Here is a 22,514-nt window from a genome sequence, read left to right on the forward strand (position 1 = left end):
TAGGTTTAGGAGCCTAACTTAAGGCACTCAAGTTTGAAAAATTTGGCCTTAGTTTCCAGGACTGCCTGTATAGCACCTCTCAAAATCACTACGTTCAGGGTTTTTTTTTTTTTTTTTTTTTTTAAAAACCACTTCATTCTCTAATACCAAGAAATCCAAAATTGGCCATCTCTATTTTGAAAACATCTGTGGGCAACAAATTGGTGTAGGGTTTTGAAATCATCAGTTCTGCTCTTATTTCCATTCTGACAGGTTTCAGAGTAACAGCCGTGTTAGTCTGTATTCGCAAAAAGAAAAGGAGTACTTGTGGCACCTTAGAGACTAACCAATTTATTTGAGCATGAGCTTTCGTGAGCTACAGCTCACTTGTGAGCTGTAGCTCACGAAAGCTCATGCTCAAATAAATTGGTTAGTCTCTAAGGTGCCACAAGTACTCCTTTTCTATTTCCATTCTGTAATTAATATGACGTCAACCTGCTGCTACATAATTCATTTTGACTGAAGATTTCCTTATTTTTGCTATTTGGCTGCTAAGAAACAGGCCAGAGATTTACTGTCAAGAAAATAAAACAAAAGCCTCATCTTCTCTTTGGAGAATTAGGGTACTTTGTCTTAAGAAAAAATGTTTTATAATCTGTTTTAATATAATACAAGAGATACACAAATCCGACCAAAGGGCTTCTCCATTTAACAAAAACAAAACGTTAGATCTTAACTGTGGCCATTTTCCAGGAGAAGCTATTGTAGTAACTTGACAAAATGCTCAGTATCTGGTGGATTAAATCATTCACGGACACTGTGGTTTGGTGTGTTGGTTTCCATCTTGATTATGACTAGCGGTCCCTGCGGTGTCTGGGACTTCAGAGGAACACTGTGAATATACCTGGTTAGAAAAAAAATTTCTGCAGAAAATTTGACCTTTCTGGGAAAATTATAAAATGGAACATTTTGATTTGGAAATGCCGCTGTGGTGCCCCATGGGAACTATAGTTCAGGTGCCTCCTGCCTCCATTCTCATTTATAAGCTGGGTTTGTTGGCTAGACTACATCTTCTATGATGCACCAGGATCTCCCCTCTTGCTGAGCTGCTGTGACGCATCATGGGAGATATAGTCAGGCTGGGGAGCCTGGTTCATATCGGAAATGTGGGCATGAGGCATCCAAACTACAGATCCCATGATTCAGTGTGGTAATATTTCCAATTTTTATTTTTTATTTTTTAGGTATTTGGTTTCTCATTGAACAGTCAATATTTTCTGTAGGAAGCAGAGACTTGTAGTGAAAAAAATTAATCAAAAATCCAATTTTCCATTGAAAACCAGTTTTGATGAAAATTTTTTCACCAGACCTAATTGTAAAGCTATTCCAGAGTTCATGCATAATAATTGAACAAACCTGCTGTTCATTGTTCAATGAAAACATAAAAAGGGAACAGGATTTTTATGTGGGGTTAAACCTCATTAGAAAGGTACTTATAAAAGGCAGACAATATTGTTAATGACAACACTACACTGAAAAAATATGGCTTTACTATTTGAAAGGTCAGGTACACCATGTCATCATACTTAAGGCTCAGCTGGTGATATTTTGGTTCTAAATTCATTAATTTTAGCAGCTAGAAATAGAACCATAAAAATTCACTCTAGCCTGACACGAGCCAGACAGGATATCAATAGCTGGTAGTATTTTATATATTTAAGTGATTTTTTTCCCCCTTCATAGGTGAAAAAAAATAACTTCCTCAATTAATAATGCCCTCTTCCCCCCCCCAGTCTTTTCAAGAAGAATTTGCTTCATGATTACTCTAGTGAGTTTTGGAATGAGTCCTCTGTCCCAGTATTAGGCATGAATACACTCCTCTGCCCTAATGATGCAGGGTAATTGGAATACATCCTCATCTCTCAAAACAGAAAAACAACTCTCAAAAGCTGCAGCCCATCAGAAAACCATACAGAGAGTGTTACTGTCAAAGGGAAATTATCATAGATGAGAGTAGGTAATCAACAGCAATCAAGCTTGCACATCTGAAATAAAGCAGTTACTCTCAAGACCTATATCATGCTTATCCTACAGTAGGTCAAAACCCAACCCAGACTTATTGCACTTAGAAGGTTCTGAAATAAGATATTCATAAGATATTCCAGGTCACATGAAATATTTCTAAGTTATTATTAGCTAGATCTGGTTGTCATCTTCTCCGAGCGCATGATCAGTAACTATAATCTGTATCATAATGAGTGCATGCAGGTGGGTGGCTCCTTCTTATTATAGTGCATCTGCATGACTAATCTAGTCATCAGAAGACCCAAGGATGACATCTGTCAGTTACCTTTATACACGTGTTCTAATACTTAGTATTCTGGTTATACCTGGTGTTTTTTACCTGAGGGGAGGGTATGATAAAGCAAGCCATTGAGCAAATGGTGATGCTTGGCATGAATCTTGTTTCACTTTTTTTATTGCTCTCTCCTATGGTCCAATTACTATGGGTTGTGCCATAGGCTAGAGGAAAGACTGTGTTTAGATCTCCAGATTGGAAGTAACATAACAAATTTCCTCTGAGAATTACTTTCCAGTGGAAATTCAGGCAAGACCAATATTTTAAGCACTTGCCTAGTTTGTGGAAATCATGAATATATGCTGGTCTTTCAAAACTACTAAAATATGATTTGACACTATTCCAACAACCTAACTGAGGGTTTCTGAATGGAATAAAAATATATTTTGAGCTTTTATATTTGCTCACTGCTCTGGTGAATATGTAGTTTCTGTAAACAGCTAATGCATTTTGAGTTTACAACTCAACCTTGAGTCTACAGGGGCTTGGCTAGTATTTTTGTTAATACTTTAGCTAATTTAAGTAGATGTACCATATTCAGTATCTACTCTTCTGTAGGGTAAAAGTTTAATATAGAAGAGACTAATTACATTGAGTGCTATTCGATGCCTTTGTAAAGTGAGTAGTTTGAGTAAATACCGAGCTCTTTTGCTGTGTGAAGGGTACAGCTGAAATATTTCAAGCTTTTGGATGTTGTGAATTCACTCATTCTTAATTAATTTTTCTGTCTTCTGCATACAGGTGTGTCATCAGATATTTGACCAATGCATGAATAAAAAGGTGTCCATAATGTTGTTACTATTCCTAACTTGTGCTTATTGTGTAGAGGGTAAGAGGCAGATTTTTCAAAGGAAAAATGGGCATTAAGTGCCCAACTCCCATTGATTTTTCAATGGTTGCTTGGTGGCTGAATGCCCTTTGTGCCATTAAAAACAATGAGGAGTCCTTGTGGCACCTGAGAGACTAACACATTTATCTGGTCATAAGCTTTTGTGGGAATATAACCTACTTCATCAGATGCACGAGTGGAAAATATAGTAAGCAGGTATAAATATAGAGTACATGAAAAGAAGGAAGTTGCCTTACCAAGTGGGGGGTCAGTGCTAACGAGGCCAATTCAGTTACGGTGGATGTAGCCCATTCCCAACAGTGGACAAGAAGGGGTGAATGTCAACTGTTGGGAATGAGCTACATCCACCCTAAATGGGGGACCAGAAGTCAGGACTCTTGGGCTTTTTGTCTTGGCCCTGCCATTTTGTTGTGTGACCTTGGAGAAGTGCCTTAATGGCTGTTCTTTGGTTTCTCCATCTGTAGAATATATACAATGAAAACAGCTTTGATGAGATGTTGTGATGGTTAATGACTTAGAACCAGATTTTCCTACCCTTATTTATGTTGAGTAATAACTTGCTCTTTGAGTAGTTCCATTTATTTCACTATTCATTACCATTCATTGTGAGTAAAGGTGGCAGGATCTGACTCCTAATGTTTGTAAAGTCTTTTGGAAAAGTGTAAAATATTTAGTGTGTCATGAATATTCCAAACTCATAATCTTCCTGGTGAGTTTATGTGGTGGTGTAGTAAAAAAGAGAAATTATATTTCCCTCAGAAATAAATATTCGCAAATTTTGAAACCACTGAATTTTTAGATAACATATTTTGGCCCAGCCTTGAGTTGCTGAATTATAAGGATACCAAGTAAATCCACTTAAGACTTTAAGATGTAACACCCTATTGGAGGCAATTAACAACTCTGAGAAATCAAGTGAAAAGTGGTGAGGTTTCATGCTGAAGCAAAAAGACTCAGAGGTTTAGGGGAAAACATGGAAATTGCCTGAATGCAAATTAGGGGTGCACGTTAAATATTGGCTTAGCTATTAGTTAAGACTGACAAAAATAACTTTATTTTTCATTGTTGGATGGCAGGGAGGAGTCTGAGGAAGAATTCCATTCCCCAACTGCTCCAAATCAATAATCTGCTGTTGTTTTTGTCACCATTCGAATCCCATCGACTGTAGTAACAAAGAGAGCTTTCACTTTGCCTTACTACTGAGGCCCATTGAAAGTGGAGAGCAGCATTTAGGTATGGCCTCCAGAGGCAAGTAATATGATTTATGCTCCTGTGTATTTTGTGCTGAAAAGCACAACAGAGATTGATGAGTGGACAGTCAAGCACGCTACACCTTTCCTAAGCAAACAGCTCATCATCAATATTTCCTAGTCTACTGTCACCTGAAAGAAGAAGGCTAGTGTTGGTAAACAACAAATAACCTAAATGCAAATAAAAATCTACCACTGTTGAACCAAGAGGAAAAAACCAGGGAGGTGACATGTCAAGATTCCATGCTAAATATTAATATGGAGTTTTAAAAAAAACCTTAGCACTTAGAGACTGTCTTAATAATGGAGTGACTTCAGACACTAGAAAAAAGAAACCCACCTTGTGATGGGGTGTACAAACCCCACCCTGGAAAGGAAGGGTTAAAGAGCTACTTTGGGCCAAGGCAACCCCACCCCAGCACATCTGAAAAGCATGCACGGCCTGGAGGAGGAGCTTGAAAGGGAAGTGGAGCAGCTCACTAGCAGGCAGCTTGTGGAGGTGAACAGATCTATGGGCCTCCTGATTCAGAGAGAGCTTTATGGGAGGTTCAGCTGCCTGGGGTTCCTGACAATTGAGAATCTACCTGATCTGCTCAGGGAAAAAAGGACTCTGGATGTTTGCATGGTCTGGGCTTTGTCCTTTAATTTATTTTGTTTCTATGTCTTTTCCATTTTTCTGTAGGGAGACTGGGAGAAAGCAATCCAGAGGAGCAGTGATGCAGCACTTTTTGGGGATGCAGAAACTTGCTGCCCACCACATGGCCCTGGATTCGCACCTGGCGGAGAGGGTGAGCCAAGATTCTCGTACAACATCTGGTTGGGGCTGAAGGTGAAAACCTACCTCAGATACAGGGGAATCTGGATTGGAAGATCATATAACTTGGAGGGCCATGACTCTGGAACCTTGGCCTGGTGGGGCCTGGGACCCCTTGCCTGACAGCAGGGCTATCCTTTATCGGACTCTCTGTATACCCTGAAAAGGGTGGGCCCGATTCATGGCCTGGCCAGAGGTCTGAGTCACAGAAAGGTGCCAACTGTTGCAGGGCTAGAGCAGCTGTCAACAGGGGTCACCAGGGAAGGAAGAGAGCCTGCTATGACCTGCCTGACCACTAGGCGGTACCAGCAATGAGTGATCCCGTTCACATGCATGCTAGTTAGCTGAGTTGAGTTTACTGAGTACAGACTATTTACTTCTTAGTCCAGGAATATCTACAATGTGGCTAGCTGTTGATTATGAATGTTGGGTCTTGCAGTTGTTTTATCGCTGCATATGACCAGCATTCATATCAAGTTTGTACTGTCTGAAACCTTGGCTTTGGGATCAATCCAAATGGACATTGTGGTGTTTAGGACCAAATTTCGTTGCAGTGAATTGACAGTAGGTATTTTCATAGGCTGTGTGTTATATGGGGAAAATGACAAAAGCTATTATTCACTGACAACTTACTTTCCATTTCTTTTTGTTGCACTGTTTATTATGTATTCTAGCAACTCAAAATATTGAACAAAGTAAATAAACACTATGGAAATCCATAGATCAAAAATATTCATAATGCTTAGAAAGAAATACATATGTGTTTCTTTTGGTCTCTTTAGGAGGACTTTTGTTTTTCTGTTTTAGTTTAATTAAAAAGACAGCATGCACTAAACAGATAAAATAGCCACTCATTAGCAAAACTTGGCCAGATATTTTCTATCAATGCACTACTGTAAATGCGGAGTAATGCCACTGGCTTCCGTGGCGTAACGCTGGGTTTATCCAGGTGTAGCTAGAGCTGGAGAAACAGTGGGGAAAACGATGCACAAACACATTAGGGAATTCTGATCTGATCAAACAAACTTGTTAGGGAATTCCAAATTGTGATATGATCTGACCATGTTCACACTCATTTGGTCTCTTGTGAATGCTCCTGTGACAGGATTTTGTTTGCATGAATATTTAGAGAAGAACTCTTATATGCATTCTGCCAGCTGGTGCCTGCAGAAGCAAGAGCCAGATTCAATATCTAAGGGTTGCTCTTAACATTTCAAAACAAAACCAGCTCGAACACCCACCCAGAAACCTAGGAAAATGAAATACCAACCCTGAATGTTCGTAATAGGCAACGATTGCCCACTCTCAAGCACTGACTGTGTATAATGAAAAGAAAACTTTTTTTTAATTGAGGGGAGAGGGAACACAGCATTAATTTGGGACCACAGTAATATTAACTGAAAAGCATGCAAATAATAAATAAGACACCCATCCCACAGTATCTTGCCTAGTGTCCTTTGCCTGGGTTTTTCAACTTGTGAAAGTCTAATGGACAACTGTCCCTTCACACTGAGGGACCCCTGGCCGCACCCTACTCACAGTTTATTTTTAGAGATCGGCAAAGTTCCAGAGTCCACAGGCACATTCAGGTGTGTTCACCTCCAGCCCTCACACCACTGGCTTACACATGAATGAACACATGCTGTGACCTCCCAGCACAGAATGTTGGCATGACTCAAATCCAGGACCTTCATGCGCAAAGCGTAGAGTGATATCACTTGGGCTACAGGAGCAACTCCGTTAGCGGATCGTTGTGGTAGGCTGTAATCCTCTTTGCGGAGCACTAGAGGGAGATTTAGCACACGCTCTCTCTATTAGTGTGTTACACTTTATTATGCCCAGATTTGTGTATTTGTATCAGAAATGTTCATCGAGCCACCTTATACATACTGGTTTTGTGTGTGGGTTTTGGGAGCAGTAAGGCAGAAGAAGCCTGACAAATCGAGTGATTTTCAAAAATACAACAGCATTGTCTGATACCTGATCATCAGCACTAGCAGTAGAGATGGAAGAGAGGGCAGAAGCACATAGGCTGAGGGATACTTCAGCAGCAGAAAGGAGACACTTTGATAATCTTCCAGCTCTAGAATATGGAGGAAGATATCTGCTGTGCAGCCAGATGCCGAGGCACAAGGATGAGCACCAGGGGATGGCCTTATTGAGCCATCACTACACATTGCACAGGCATAGGCCGTGAATGTGACAAGAGAAAACTGAATGTAAAGCCTGCTAGCAGTCCATAAATCTGTTTGATCTCTTCCTGAGGCAGGAAGGAAACAAAGTATTTTTAAACTAGGGGTCCACAATCATAGCCAAATACAAATATCGTTCTGTGGAAAAAAGGAAGGAAGAGATTTTTTAAATGTCCAAAAATTGATTCGATTTTTTTCCTGTCCTAGTGCATTTCTGGGCCTGAGGGATTCAATGCCTTGGTGAGTTGTTCAAACATTGCACCTATTTATAAGGTTAGAGCATCAAATCAGGGAACAGAAATCACATAATGTGGCTTGGGTAGCTGTGAAGGGGTGTCCACACCACACAGGACTGTAAGGGGTTAAGGTGGCCAGGTCAGCCTATTAACTCCACAGGCTGCACCTGGAGGAAGAGCCAGGGAGTAAGGATTGATTGCAAGCAGGCTCAGCTGGGCAAGAGAAGGCAAGGCCTATAAAGCCAGGAAGCTGGCAACAAACTCTGGCAGCACTCACTCGGAAGAGGGAGGAGGGTTTGGAGCCGGGGGAGGGGGAACCAGAAGAATAGGAAGCATTCTGGGGAAGGAGCAGTGAGGGCCAGGACAGTAAAGTCAAGAGCTTCTGGGGTGAGGGTCCCTAGACGGGAATCTGGAGTAGAGGATGGGCCTGGGTTCCCCTACCAGCCCTGAAGAGTGGCTCTGAATGGAAAGATTTGGATATACTCCAGAAGCAGTGGGAACACTGAGTGACCTAGCTGGAGAGCTGAGTCACAAAGAAGATGCTGTGGTTCCTGGAATGAGAGAGGAGCTGGAGACCTGAGAGATTGATGGTGTGCAACCCCAGGAAGGGGTGTCAGCCTTCAGAGAATTCCCAGAGTGACCAGGAGGAGGTGCCAGACAAGAGGTGAATGGAGCACACTGTGACAGTGACCAGTCACACAGGCTGAAAAGTGAATTCCAAATATCCGGTATTCAAATGAACACTCATGATAAACTCATCTGTCTCAAATATGTTTGTAAAAACTGTTCATTAAACAAGTATGAATAATGCTCACATTAAATCATCATTTCTTTGCAGACCGCTTATGAACAGAAACAAGGTCCAGTTCCAAAGTATAAGTTGTTCACAATTGCAGACAAGGCTGAAGAGTAATAAAAAGAATATTTTGGTCCTAAGCAGAATTCTCTCTAATCATCTGTTCTCCTTCTCTACTTAGCCAACACAACCCCAGATAATGGTTTGTGTAATAGGCTCCCCACACCACAGCAGCAGCCCTGGGAACCCTGGCTGGAGCTGGTTTTCTTGGAGCTGGTAGGCTCCCTGCTGTAGAGCAGCTAAGTGCTATTGGCATTCTTGAGAGACACAGGATAGGTGAGGAAATATCTTTCATTGGACCAGCTTCTGGTGGTGGATGGTACAAGCTTTCAAGCTACACAGTTTGAAAGCTTGTATCTTCCACCAACAGAAAGAAGTTGGTCCAATAAGATATTATCTCACCTACCTCATCTCTCTCCTATACTGGGACCAACACAGGGGCAATAACTTTGCAACTGACATTCTTGTCAGTTTCACAGTTGCTAATCACTGAAAAGCAATTGACAAGAATGTCTATTTCCATTTCATTTCAGAAACATTATATTTTGGTGTTTTTGAAAAGAAATATTTGAGGATTGCTGGTTTTGCTGAGAAATTTTGGTAAATCCGAAGAGAACAAAAGCAATTTCAAAAATACCCAAACTTTAACTGGTTCCAACCAGATCTACTCTTGAACCAATTTAAGAAGATGCATACCAGAGGGTTGCACTGATTTAGGGAAGCCAGTTTCTGAATTAGTTAGTTTAGCTGAAACTAATCAGTGCAACCTCCAAGTGTAGATAAGGCTTGATGGGGGAGGGAAAGGCAGAGCAGTTTAAATTGAACATGGAGTGTCAGCCTTAAGTCTGGGTATCCTGTCTATTGTTAGTATGTGTCAAACTCTATTTTTACATTTTTTTACTTTTTAAAACAGTCCTCCTGACAACAAGCCCACTGATACCTTTCAGCTATTTATTATTTTATTTACAATACAGCATCGGTCCTGAGGATTGTCCTTTATGACAGTTAAATGGAAGGACAGAGCTGTCAGTGTATGCTGACTGTGGTACTGTAGCAGTATCTAGTTCAGTACTATTTGCATATTCATCCTCCATCTTAACTACCAACTAAAAAAAGAGCCTCCCTCCCCCAAAAAGTTCAAAAATATTTTGAGTTTGAGACAGTGGGTTTTCTAGTACATGTAGTCTTACCTGTCTGTCTCGTACTGCCTGCTCCTATTCCCATGGAGTCAGTGTGCATAAGAGGTCTACAACAGGATATTGGGTGTAGAGGAAGGTGTCTTGGATACTTGGCTTGTGACTATGCACAATCAGTGGTCACAAACCCTTGTGTAAGGGGATGTCAGGGACCCTGGCTTCAGGTCTGCCATATACCACGCCAGTGGGTGATCCTATCATTCACACAGGCTATATGTAGGTGCATTTCACCCAGAGGGAACTAAACCCACATTTGAACCCCACAAACCTTGTTTTCCACCATTTTGGTGTAATTGCTAGATCACACTACCTCCCTTAATTAATATTTGTAATAAATTTATATGTTACAGTTAAAACATGGCTATGTGGTAGCTGTTGGCAGTCTATCCATAAGGCTGTGAAATTAACCTTTGATCTTTCCCAGCTTAATCAGGAAATTGGCTTTGGGAGTTATTCCTCAACTCTGGATCTGTGGTTAAAGTTAGACATCACTAATAGGAAGTCTAGTATCAGGAAATGTGTGAATGCTAATCCACACAAACAAAAACAAACCTTTGGCTTGCATACAGTTTCACTGGAATTTTCCTCTACATTCTGTTTCCTTCAGTAAGTCAGTAAAAAGTACAAGCAGCTTGTTAAAGTCTCTGAAAAGCTTGAGACTTTTTGGGGCCACTTTTACTTCAGGTAGACTAGATGCCTATCATGTATTCACAAGAGCTTTAAAAGTCTGGAATGGGTTTTCAAAGATTTGTGCAGGTCATCTGTAAACAGGTACATGCAATTGACCTTGAATGAAGCTCTAATTAATGATGGTATTTTCCTTCCATATGCACAAAAGGCGCTTTCTTCTCAAGGATCAAATTTGGTTCCTTGTCCAGGTCAGTTTTACAAATCAGTTAATTAACTTCGAGTTTGTCCAACTCCATGATTTAAAATGGATCATATAATCCAGAGATAAAACAGGTTTGGAATGAATGCATAATTTGGCAGTATCATGTTAGAACTTTTCATGGGAAAAAAATCATCAGAAAAACAGTAAAAGGAATACATTTCCGGTACAAGCAATTTATGGTAAGTGTGTTTGAAATATTCATAGATTATAGGACTGGAAGGGATCTCAATAGGTTATCTAGTCCAGTCCCTCACACTCAAGGCAGGAGTAAGTATTATCTAGACCATCCCTGACAGGTGTTTGGTGATTTTTAAGAGCAGGTTAGAGAATGATGGTGATTCCACAACCTCCCAAGGTAATTATTCTAGTCCTTAACCACCCTGATAGTTAGGAAATTTTTTCCTAATGTCCAGTCTAAACTTCCCTTGCTGCAGTTTAAGCCCATTGCTTCTTGTGCTATCCTTGGAGGTTAAAGAGAACAATTTCCCCCTCCTCCTTGTAAAAACCTTTTATGTGCTTGAAAATTATGTCCCCACTCAGTCTTTCCTTCTGCAGACTAAACAAGCCCAATTTTTTCAATCTTCCCTCATAGGCCTTGTTTTCTAGACCTTTAATCATTTTTGTTGCTCTCCTCTGGACTTGCTCCAGTTTGTCCACATCCTTCCTGAAATATGGCATCCAGAACTGGACACAATATTCCAGTTGAGGCCTTATCAGAATAGAGTGGAAGAATTACTTGTTGTGTCCTGTTTACAACACTCCTGCTGATACATCCCAGAATTGTTTGCTTTTTTTGCAACAGTGTCACACTGATTCATATTTAGCTTGTGATCCACTGTAAACCCCAGATCCCTTTTCGCAGTACTCCTTCCTAGGCAATCATTTCCCATTTTGTATATGTGCAACTGACTGTTCCTTCCTAAATATAGTACTTTGCATTAGTCTTTATTGAATTTCATCTTATTTATTTCAGACCATTTCTCCACCTTGTCCAGATCATTTTGAATTTTAATTCTATCCTCCAAAGCACTTGCAACCTCTCCCAGCTTGGTATCATCCACAAACTCTGTTAGTGTACTCTCTATGCCAGTATCTAAATCACTTCTAAAGATATTTAACAGAACCGGACCCAGGACCAATCCCTGTGGGACCCCACTCAGTATGCCCTTCCAGCTTGACTGTGAATCACTGATAATTATTCTCTGGGAATGACAGGTTTCAGAGTAACAGCCGTGTTAGTCTGTATCCGCAAAAAGAAAGGAGGACTTGTGGCACCTTAGAGACTAACAAATTTATTTGAGCATAAGCATCTGATGAAGTGAGATGTAGCTCATGAAAGCTTATGCTCAAATAAATTTGTTAGTCTCTAAGGTGCCACAAGTCCTCCTTTTCTTTTTCTCTGGGAATGGTTTTCCAACCAGTCATGCATCCACCTTATAGTAGCTTCATCCTAGTTAGTTTATGAGAAGGTCATGTGAGACCGTATCGAAAGCCTCACTAAAGTCAAAACAAACCACATCTGTGGCTTCCTCCCTATCCACCAGGCTTGTTATCCTGTCAAAGAAAGCTATTAGGTTGGTTTGACATGATTTGTTCTTGACAAATCCATGTTGACTGTTGCTTATCACCTTATCTTCTAGGTGTTTGCAAAATGATTGCCTGACTATTTGCTCCATTATCTTTCTGGGTGCTGAAGTTCAACTGACTGGTTTGTAATTCCTTTAGATTAGGCCCTAATGTTAATGTCCTTAACATCTCTACTGGAATTCCCATTTAATTTAAAGAAGAAAATAATCTATAGTAATTTTGAAGCTGCCCCCAAATCTGTTAACTGCCCTACCTGTAAACCAAGGCCTGAGCCTGCAAACTTTTTCTCTTTGATTTAGATCCCAGTCTTATAAACACATCATTTGCATCCCTGCTGAGCTCGGTTGATTTCAATGTGATTTGCGTGGGCGTGTAGGTCCACTCTGACCTGACTGCTTTCCCTGTGGATGAAGGGAAAGCAGTGGATGTATTGTATCTTGACTTTAGCAAAGCTTTTGACACGGTCTCCCACAGTATTCTTGTCAGCAAGTTAAAGAAGTACGGGCTGGATGAATGCACTATAAGGTGGGTAGAAAGTTGGCTAGATTGTCGGGCTCAACGGGTAGTGATCAATGGCTCCATGTCTAGTTGGCAGCCGGTGTCAAGTGGAGTGCCCCAGGGATCGGTCCTGGAGCCGGTTTTGTTCAATATCTTCATAAATGATCTGGAGGATGGTGTGGATTGCACTCTCAGCAAATTTGCAGCTGATACTAAACTGGGAGGAGTGGTAGATACACTGTAGGGCAGGGATAGGATACAGAGGGACCTAGACAAATTGGAGGATTGGGCCAAAAGAAATCTGATGAGGTTCAATAAGGATAAGTGCAGGGTCCTGCACTTAGGACGGAAGAACCCAATGCACTACTAAATTGGTCCAAAAATGCCAGCCACAGCAGGCTAAACCAGTAGGAAGAGGTTTGAAACCAGGTCATAGAATATCAGGGTTGGAATGGACCTCAGGAGGTCATCTAGTCCAACCCCCTGCTCAAAGCAGGACCAATCCCCAACTAAATCATCCCAGCCAGGGCTTTGTCAAGCTTGACCTTAAAAATATCTAAGGAAGGAGATTCCACCACCTCCCAGGGAACGCATTCCAGTGTTTCACCACCCTCCTTGTGAAAAAGTTTTTCCTAATATCCAACCTAAACCTCCCGCACTGCAACTTGAGACCATTACTCCTTGTTCTGTCATCAGCTACCACTGAGAATAGTCTAGAACCATCCTCTCTGGAACCACCTCAGGTAGTTGAAAGCAGCTACCAAATCCCCCCTCATTCTTCTCTTCTGCAGACTAAACAATCCCAGTTCCCTCAGCCTCTCCTCATAAGTCATGTGTTCCAGACTCCTAATCATTTTTGTTGCCCTTCGCTGGACTCTTTCCAATTTATCCACATCCTTCTTGTAGTGTGGGGTCCAAAACTAGACACAGTACTCCAGATGAGGCCTCACCAATGTCAAATAGAGGGGGACGATCACGTCCCTCGATCTGCTCGCTATGCCCCTACTTATACATCCCAAAATGCCATTGGCCTTCTTGGCAACAAGGGCATACTGATGACTCATATCCAGCTTCTCGTCCACTGTAACCCGTAGGTCCTTTTCCGCAGAACTGCTGCCTAGCCATTTGGTCCCTAGTCTGTAGCCGTGCATGGAATTCTTCTGTCCTAAGTGCAGGACTCTGCACTTATCCTTGTTGAACCTCATCAGATTTCTTTTGGCCCAATCCTCCAATATGTCTAGGTCCCTCTGTATCCTATCCCTCCCCTCCAGCGTATCTACCTCTCCTCCCAGTTTAGTGTCATCTGCAAACTTGCTGAGGGTGCAGTCCACGCCATCCTCCAGATCATTTATGAAGAAATTGAACAAAACTGGCCCGAGGACCAACCCTTGGGGCACTCCATTTGATACTGGCTGCCAACTAGACATGGAGCCATTGATCACTACCTGTTGAGCCCGACAATCTAGCCAGCTTTCTATCCACCTTATAGTCTATTCATCCAGCCCATACTACTTTAACTTGCTGGCAAGAATACTGTGGGAGACCGTGTCAAAAGCTTTGCTAAAGTCAAGGAACAACACATCCACCGCTTTCCCCTCATCCACAGAGCCAGTTATCTCATCATAGAAGGCAATTGGATTATTCAGGCATCACTTGCCCTTGGTGAATCCATGCTGACTCTTCCTGATCACTTTCCTCTCCTCTAAGTGCTTCAGAATTGATTCCTTGAGGACCTGCTCCATGATTTTTCCAGGGACTGAGGTGAGGCTGACTGGCCTGTAGTTCCCAGGATCATCCTCCTTCCCTTTTTTAAAGATGGGCACTACATTAGCCTTATTCCAGTCATCCAGGGCTTCCCCAGATCACCGTGAGTTTTCAAAGATAATGGCCAATGGCTCTGCAATCACATCCGCCAACTCCTTTAGCACTCTTGGATGCAGCGCATCTCTGATGTCTTCAGAGATGATCTTGTTCCAGAGTGAGCACTTCAAACAAGTTCTCAAATATGCCATTATGTTGGTTTCAATAAAACAGTTATTGCATGTTAGTCATTTGGAATCTGTTTTTTTTTCATTAAATACATTTTAGATAATATAATAAAATGTGGATGACCTATTAGTTAATCCTTGCTAAATACAATTGCATCTTGATCCAGTATCTCTTCTTGAACTCATAAATTTTCTGGTCACTTTTGAGTATTCAGACTCCTTACTCTGTATTTTGGTCTCTTACAGTAGAGATCTAACTGCTATAGTTAAACCCTGCAATGTGAATGACTACAACATAAGAGCTCCTGGCCTACAATACTCAGGCAAACATTACAAATATATGATCAAAACCTTATTAAGTACATATTTTGGACAAGTGGCAGTAACAGGAAAGGAAATGTGCAAGCAGTAGGAATTTGCTAAACTATGATCATATTTAAAACATAACTTACCATATTATATGGGATCAGCTCCTTAAAGGTGTGACAGCATTTATGCTCGAAAGCAGGTAGGCACTGACTCTACTTACTACCCTTGTGCCAATCAGAAGTGTCCTTGAAACTTATACATGATACCACATAAAGTTGGTCTAAGAGCCTGATCTAAAGTCCACTGAATTGAATGGACAGAATCAATGGCCTTTAGATCAGGCCCTCAGGGAGAAGTGTGTCAAGGTCTACAGTGGTACAAAGTTGTCATTTTCATTTTACTTGCAAAAATAGAAGCTTTAATGGATTCCTTCCGATCCCTGCACAAGAATTTGGTAAGAGCAGAGTTCCTCCATCGCTTCAAATGAGTAGTGTTTTCATAGTGAATTTCAATCAGAGTGCATATTTTTCATATATTTGCCCCTTGTTAAAATAGACTTTTTTGCTGAGAAACATCACCATTTTTGCTGTGAATCAGCATTTGTTTGTTTTTTGTCTATGAATTTTTTTTTTTGGGTGTGGAAAAGAAGCAAACCATTTTGGACTCTGCATGAGGGTCCTCCTTCCTGCTCAGTCTCAGTTATGTGATTGGCTCCATTGACTCCTGGGGGTAAGCACTGCTAAGCATAAGGGCTGCAGGGTTGAATCCTTGAACAGAAGCTGTAAAACACTTTGCTGTTTTTGAAGCCATTCAAAATAAAAGTCCTTGTGGTGTTGCTGACTGGGCCCCATTTTTCTCGCAGCTCTAGAAACCTGTTATTATTGGTGACATGATTATAATGACTCAACTTGAACAAAGCGCTTGAGGCTGGCATTTGGCATGCAATCCCTCTGACACTAAAGGCCCAATCCGAAGCCCACTGAAGTCCAATGGGATTCTTTTCATTCCTTTCAATAGACTTTTAATTGGGCTCTTAACCTATCCTGAAGGATGACCCAACATTCTCACAAATCTTGGGAGACAGGCCAGTCCTTGCCTACAGACAGCCCCCCAACCTGAAGCAAATACTCACCAACAACCACATACCACACAACAGAACCACTAACCCAGGAACCTATTCTTGCAACAAAGCCCGTTGCCAACATATCTATTCAGGGGACACCATCACAGGGCCTAATAACGTCAGCCACACTATCAGAGGCTCGTTCACCTGCACATCCACCAATGTGATATATGCCATCATGTGCCAGCAATGCCCCTCTGCCTTGTACATTGGTCAAATTGGACAGTCTCTACGCAAAAAAATAAATGGACACAAATCAGATGTCAAGAATTATAACATTCATAAACCAGTCGGAGAACACTTCAATCTCTCTGGTCACGCAATTACAGACATGAAGGTCGCTATCTTACAACAAAAAAACTTCAAATCCAGACTCCAGCGAGAAACTGCTGAATTGGAATTCATTTGCAAATTGGATACTATTAATTTAGGCTTAAATAGAGACTGGGAGTGGCTAAGTCATTATGCAAGGTAGCCTATTTCCCCTTGTTTTTTCCTACCCCTCCCCCAGATGTTCTGGTTAAACTTGGATTTATGCTGGAAATGGCCCACCTTGATTATCATACACATTGTAAGGAGAGTGATCACTTTAGATAAGCTATTACCAGCAGGAGAGTGGGGTGGGAGGAGGTATTGTTTCATGGTCTCTGTGTATATAATAAAAAGAAAAGGAGTACTTGTGGCACCTTAGAGACTAACCAATTTATTAGTCTCTAAGGTGCCACAAGTACTCCTTTTCTTTTTGCGAATACAGACTAACACGGCTGTTACTCTGAAAAAAGACGTTTGATCATCTATCGAAGGGCGGGAGGGAGAGCATCACAACAGTAAATGCTTATCAGCTGGGTAACAATTTGGTACAATCCTTTCCTGCCTTACAAATGATATTCATCTAAATCATATTTATCTGATCCATAAATTGAGACTACATGATCTCCTGTTGGGGATAAAGTGCACTTGAGTCCAGGTGGAGTTTCCACAATATTCATCCTGCAAGAAGGAGAGTTTTGGGAGACCGGACCTATGGCTGCTTGTCTGTATATTCCATTGCAGTTGCTGGGGAAGTTGGCTTCTGTCTAGTGCTCGCTTCATGGTCATGTTTTCGCCTTCTGGAGGTAAGTGTCCTGCCATTTACTCTTTCCAGGAACTTAATCAAGTTACCAGTTCAAATCTCGCACATATCCATAGAAAGTACCATCTAACCGTCTGTTTACTGATATATGTGAAATAAAAATGCTGAGTTCAAGTCAAGGATGGAATAACAGATAGAGGTAATGGATAGATAAACTACTGGAATATGGAGCTCTATGTCACTGGTTCCAATGAGGTTCAAGTCACCGGTCACTGTGAACATCATTATTAACTCACAGCTATGCAGTGGAATGAGTTTGTCATGTCATTCCTCTTCTATTGGACAGGTACCCACTCCACAAAACTACTATCACACTTGACTTCAAGTGACACCTGTGTTAGCAGTCTCATCAGAGAGACCAAGTATTGAATAATCATAATCCTAAACCATCCCTTGGGCTCTGATAAGAAGGGCTGACTTGTGTTGGTGGGACTGGAGAAGCAACCCTGCTACTCATGCCATATCTATCACAGAGGACTTCATTCTCTAGGGCCATCAGTCCAGTATCTTTCATAAGTGCTACTACATTCCCAGAGAAAATAAATCCATAATATTGTTTAATTGGTGGATTTGCTGAATAATTAATAAATATCATCAATAATGAAATATAAACACTGGTTTCTACAAAGGTAGATGTTGCCTAATGATTTTTATGTGCCTATATTAGCACCCGGCCTGAGCCAACCTCTCCCAGATCCAGCACTATCCCTGGAGAAATCTACATCCAGATTTTGTAACTCAGGATTGTTTGTCTTAAGTGCACACCTGCTTCCTGAGCCATAACAGCTCTTTCACCCTCATAACACTTACAATGAAATTCACTCCGAATAATTGGTAGCCAGGGTCCATTAGTTTCAAACCACACTTATAATCTGTGGAGTACACAGTGCATATTTAAAAACAGCTTAAATAAAAGTACATACAAAGGATGTGATGGGTGACTAGATTTACACGGCTAGGCATGCTGGCTCTGAAAGAGCACTAGTAGTTAACTATGTTAATTTTTATAAGACCGGGCCAGCTTTACAAAGGGACATGTGTGTCATAGCACCATGAAGCAGTCAACAGAAGAGCTGTGTAAAGGGAGGTTGCTGAAATAGGCATTTTAGAAATAGATTCATATTGTTTATATTTATTAGGAATTTTGAATATTCAGGATTGTATCTGTTTTTGTTAAAGATATAAATAGGGTAACCATATTTCTCTAAATTGAAAACCGGACACTGGTTAAGCGGCAATCTCAGGTGGTTCAGGCATCACTGCTTGCCCTAGCCCTTCCGCGAGGGGCTGACAGTCAGAGCCGCCTGGCGTTGCTGCTTGTCCGAGCTGACGTCCTGGATGTCACAACTTTTTTGGCAAAACTGGGCATTTGTCCCATTTGCTCTTGCCTGAACATTCCTCTGTGCCCCTCGAGGGCTAGAGCAAATGGGACAAATGCCCAGTTTTGCCAAAAACGCTGTGACAGAGATGAAGAAGGGGACTTTCCCAGAAAAAATGCGATAATAAAAAATGGGAGCTGCCCCTTTAAGAATAGGGTCGGGGGGCCCACTGAGTGAGCCGTTGCAGGGGCCAGAGGTGTTTAAAGTGGGGCGGCTGCTGCTGCAGGAAGAGGTTGGCCTGTAGCTGTGCACCAAGGAGGTCTCTGTCCGCAAGAAGCTCCTAAAGCCAGAGCTTTGAATCCCAGTATAACCAATGGTCTCTTTGAAAAGCTGAGGCTCATGATGAAGGGTGGAACAGATTAGGAGGTTCACTGGATCTGTTTGTTCAGGGCCCTTTTGCAGGAGTGCAGTTGAGCAGTCTACAAAATAGTAGAGAGTGAAAATTTGCTGTGTGGGACTGAAAGCTGTCTGTCTCTCCTAGCAGAGCAGGATCTCCTGAGCGGGACAGAACAGATGCAAATTGCAGAGCACAATCAAGCAAATGTAAGGCACACAAGCAGCAGAGGGTTGATCAAGTATATTCTGCCACATTTAGAGCGTGTATCTGTTCAATGGAGGATGAGGGCATGTGCCTGTTACTCCATCTGAATGATCAAATGATCTAGGATCTGATTCAGAAAAGGAAGGTCAAACCAGAGTCAGAAAAGGTTAAACAGGAAAACCTCACTCCGGGGTGGAGACAAGCTTTGATACTTTGTAAGAACATGGAACAGATAGTGCTGCAGCAACAAAAAAGAGGGCAATTTAGAGCTAAGCTGCTGAAAATGGAATCAGAGCAATGACTGAAAGTAATAATGGAACACTGCTTCAGCTCCATCCACACCTGCTATCAGTAGTTAGGAAAGATGTCACAATTAGAGAGCAGATTGATGATGTCACACAAAAGAACAAGTAAATGTAGTAGTCTGGAACACAAAACTGAAAATGGGTTAAAGAAGGGTTAGTCGGACAAAGACGTTATAGACCGTGTGATTGGTGCAGGCAGCCCAGGATTAAAACTCTGAAGTTACCTGGAGGGCAAGAGTGATCTCACATTGCCCAAACTAACGCAGATCCCACAAACACATTATTTTGAAGCAAATGCCATTGATTGCTATCAAAAATTAACTAAGGCAGATTTCCTTGTGTGTGCAGTAGATCGCCATCAAAAAATTATCTTTGTGGCAGAGAAGACAGTCTACATTAAAACATCAGCCTGAATTGGTCCAAGTCAATTTCTATAGTCTATCTGGACTGGGTTGCACAATGAGAATATTAAAACTGACCTAAAACCTGTACTTAGAGGATTTAAATGTAGCTGATGAAATTGTATTGGGAAAAATTGAATACTGCCTGTAGCATTGAAATGGAGCACAAGCAAAAATTAAGAGCCTCAGGGCATCCAAGACCATTACAAATAAATGCTATGCAATCTATTTTGAAAGGAGAAATGAAAGATCTCATCACTGTCAGCCATAAACTGTTAGTTATTCAGGTGGAACAGAAAAATGAAGCAATCTGGTAACTAGCAATTGAAATGGCGGCTTTCACAAAAACCATGAGTTCAGGGAAGACCTGTAGTAGTTCCCCAAATTATACAGTCCAGAAAGGACAAATGCTGCAGAAATTCTGCCAAAACTGCCAATGAGAAGAATCAACTGAAAGACGTGATTTTTGTGGCAAGTGTGGTAGCAATTCACACTGGGCAAGAGGGTGCCAGGTCAATATCAGTAACTGGGAAACAAGAGAGGGTCGCAGCCAGTGGGAAAGGAGTGATCAACCCGCATTAGTCTTCCACATTATCCAGGGCTGCCTCACAACTCTGGTTATATAGCACAGGTTCTGATGGCTTAAACCAGTGGTTCTCAACTTGTCCAGACTACTGTATCCCTTTCAGGAGTCTGATTTGTCTTGTGTACCCCAAGGTTCACTTCACTTAAAAACGACTTGCAGATGGTATGGTGTTTACAAAAGCTTTTTTTCATTTTAAGCTAGCAAGTCTGGAATGCAAAGCATGCACACGTTGTTTTGTCTTCAAATGTCATTGCAAATGCTCTGGCTTCACACTGTTATTCAACAGTTTCTCCACACAGGAAACACAAAGCTTGGGGTGGATCGCTATTTATAGATGTGAATCCAAAAGCAATATATTCCTCACAGAACCGACGACAGCTTTTTTGCTAGTCATTCTGAATTTCTTACAATTTTCACTGTCAAAATTATTGCTGCTTCCAGCTCCTCGTTTTAAAAACCCATCCATTTTTAATCGCAACCGCATACATACCACAACAACTTCAATCTCATTAACATGCTTGCATGTATCCATAAATGACATAAACAGCATGTCTAATACTGTGTGTATACACACACGTTATGTTACCATATAATATAGTATATAGAGCAGTATAAACAAGTCATTGTCTGTATGAAATTTTAGTTTGTACTGACTTCGTTAGTGCTTTTTATGTAGTCTGTTGTAAAACTAAGCAAATATCTAGATGAGCTGACGTACCTCCCGAAGACCTCTGCTTAAACCGTACCAAAAGGAAGATTTAAACTATGAAATAGTTTAAAGTAAGAAACAAGATTTTCATGTCATCTCACAAAAGTCAGGAATTTAGAGTCGAGGCTAAAATTCTCAGCTGGATCTCATGCTGCACTCACTGTCTGGGTATTATTTTTAAAGAGCTGCCAGTGATCTATAAGTTTCAGAACATAGTGTTTTGTCAATCCAGAATATTTTTCCATAGCTAAATCCATTTCCAAGTTCTTGTGGGCTGAAGTCAGAACCTGTGTGTTAGGTTATAAAAGGTTTTGCGGTTTAATATATTTCCTACTTTTCCAGATACAATTAAGGGATCTCCAGAACGGTCCCTCACACCTAAAAGAAGCTGAGTGTGTGTGACACAAATCTTAAACAAAACACTTACAAAACCACTAATCACCATCCCCATCCAGCTCAACAACAATGCAGCATTCATTATAAAATGACTCATATGTACAAGTGACGCCTTGCAGGGAAATCTGACAAATACTATTACAGTACCTGAAGAACAGTAAAAAAAGCCAGCTTGTTTTCTTCATTGAGGCCTAAGTCTTGACCTCATTGTAGTCAAAACTCCCATTTACTTCAGTGGGACCGAGCTTTGGGACTGAGATTTGGCCTTTTTGGCATGAAGAATGCCCTGCACGCTGAAGGTACGGTAGATTAAACCAGAAACCTACAAGAGAGAAAACATGTCCTAGTCACATGGTTAAAGCATAGGATGGAGTCCAGAGGTCTGCAGGCTTTTTCCTGACTCTATCACAAAATTGTTTGCCCAAGCAATGTGGTCAAGGTCACACAACGCTTTCATATGTAGCTTCTAAATTTGGGTCTGGGTGCTCAGCTGTAATATATTGTTCCTAGTTTTTAGACACGCTGAATACCTGAAGCTCCCACTAACTTACCTGGAATTTCAGGGTGTTCAGCACTTCTGAAAATCAGGAACAAGATGGGCAACCATAAACACAGGCAGCTAAAATCAATGGCCATTTTTGAAAGTGTTGGCCTTAACTTCCCTATGCTTCAGGTTCTTCAGCTGTAGCTTAATAATAATATTAATTAACAGTAATACCTCCATCATGGGTGTGTCAACAGCCTTGATTAATTGATATTTGTACTGCTCTTTAGGAATGTTGGATGAAAAACACTATAGAAGTGCAAAGTATAAAACAAACTACCTTTGTGTTTGTTTAGAAGCTTCCCTTGATTCCCTGCACTTTTATCATACAAGCTGGAGGGGAAAGTAATTCCATTTAACAGAAGCTGCTTTCATTTTGAGCAACCCTTTAT

General features: G+C 41.2%; 2 long non-coding RNA genes across 4 annotated transcripts in view; one reads left to right on the top strand and one right to left on the bottom strand.

Annotated features, from left to right (window-relative positions):
• Positions 1-5,924, top strand: part of LOC311515272 — a 40,728-nt gene extending 34,804 nt beyond the window's left edge. For both annotated transcript variants that reach the window (XR_014710094.1, XR_014710095.1), the window contains one exon: positions 5,121-5,924. This is a non-coding gene — a long non-coding RNA (uncharacterized lncRNA). The remainder of the gene's footprint in view (positions 1-5,120) is intronic.
• Positions 1-21,905, bottom strand: part of LOC311515274 — a 55,650-nt gene extending 33,745 nt beyond the window's left edge. For both annotated transcript variants that reach the window (XR_014710096.1, XR_014710097.1), the window contains exon 1: positions 21,726-21,905. This is a non-coding gene — a long non-coding RNA (uncharacterized lncRNA). The remainder of the gene's footprint in view (positions 1-21,725) is intronic.
• Between the last annotated feature and the right edge of the window lie 609 nt (positions 21,906-22,514).

This window comes from Lepidochelys olivacea (genome assembly GCF_965140295.1).
Source record: "Lepidochelys olivacea isolate rLepOli2 genome assembly, chromosome: 2".
Taxonomy (NCBI): domain Eukaryota; kingdom Metazoa; phylum Chordata; order Testudines; family Cheloniidae; genus Lepidochelys; species Lepidochelys olivacea.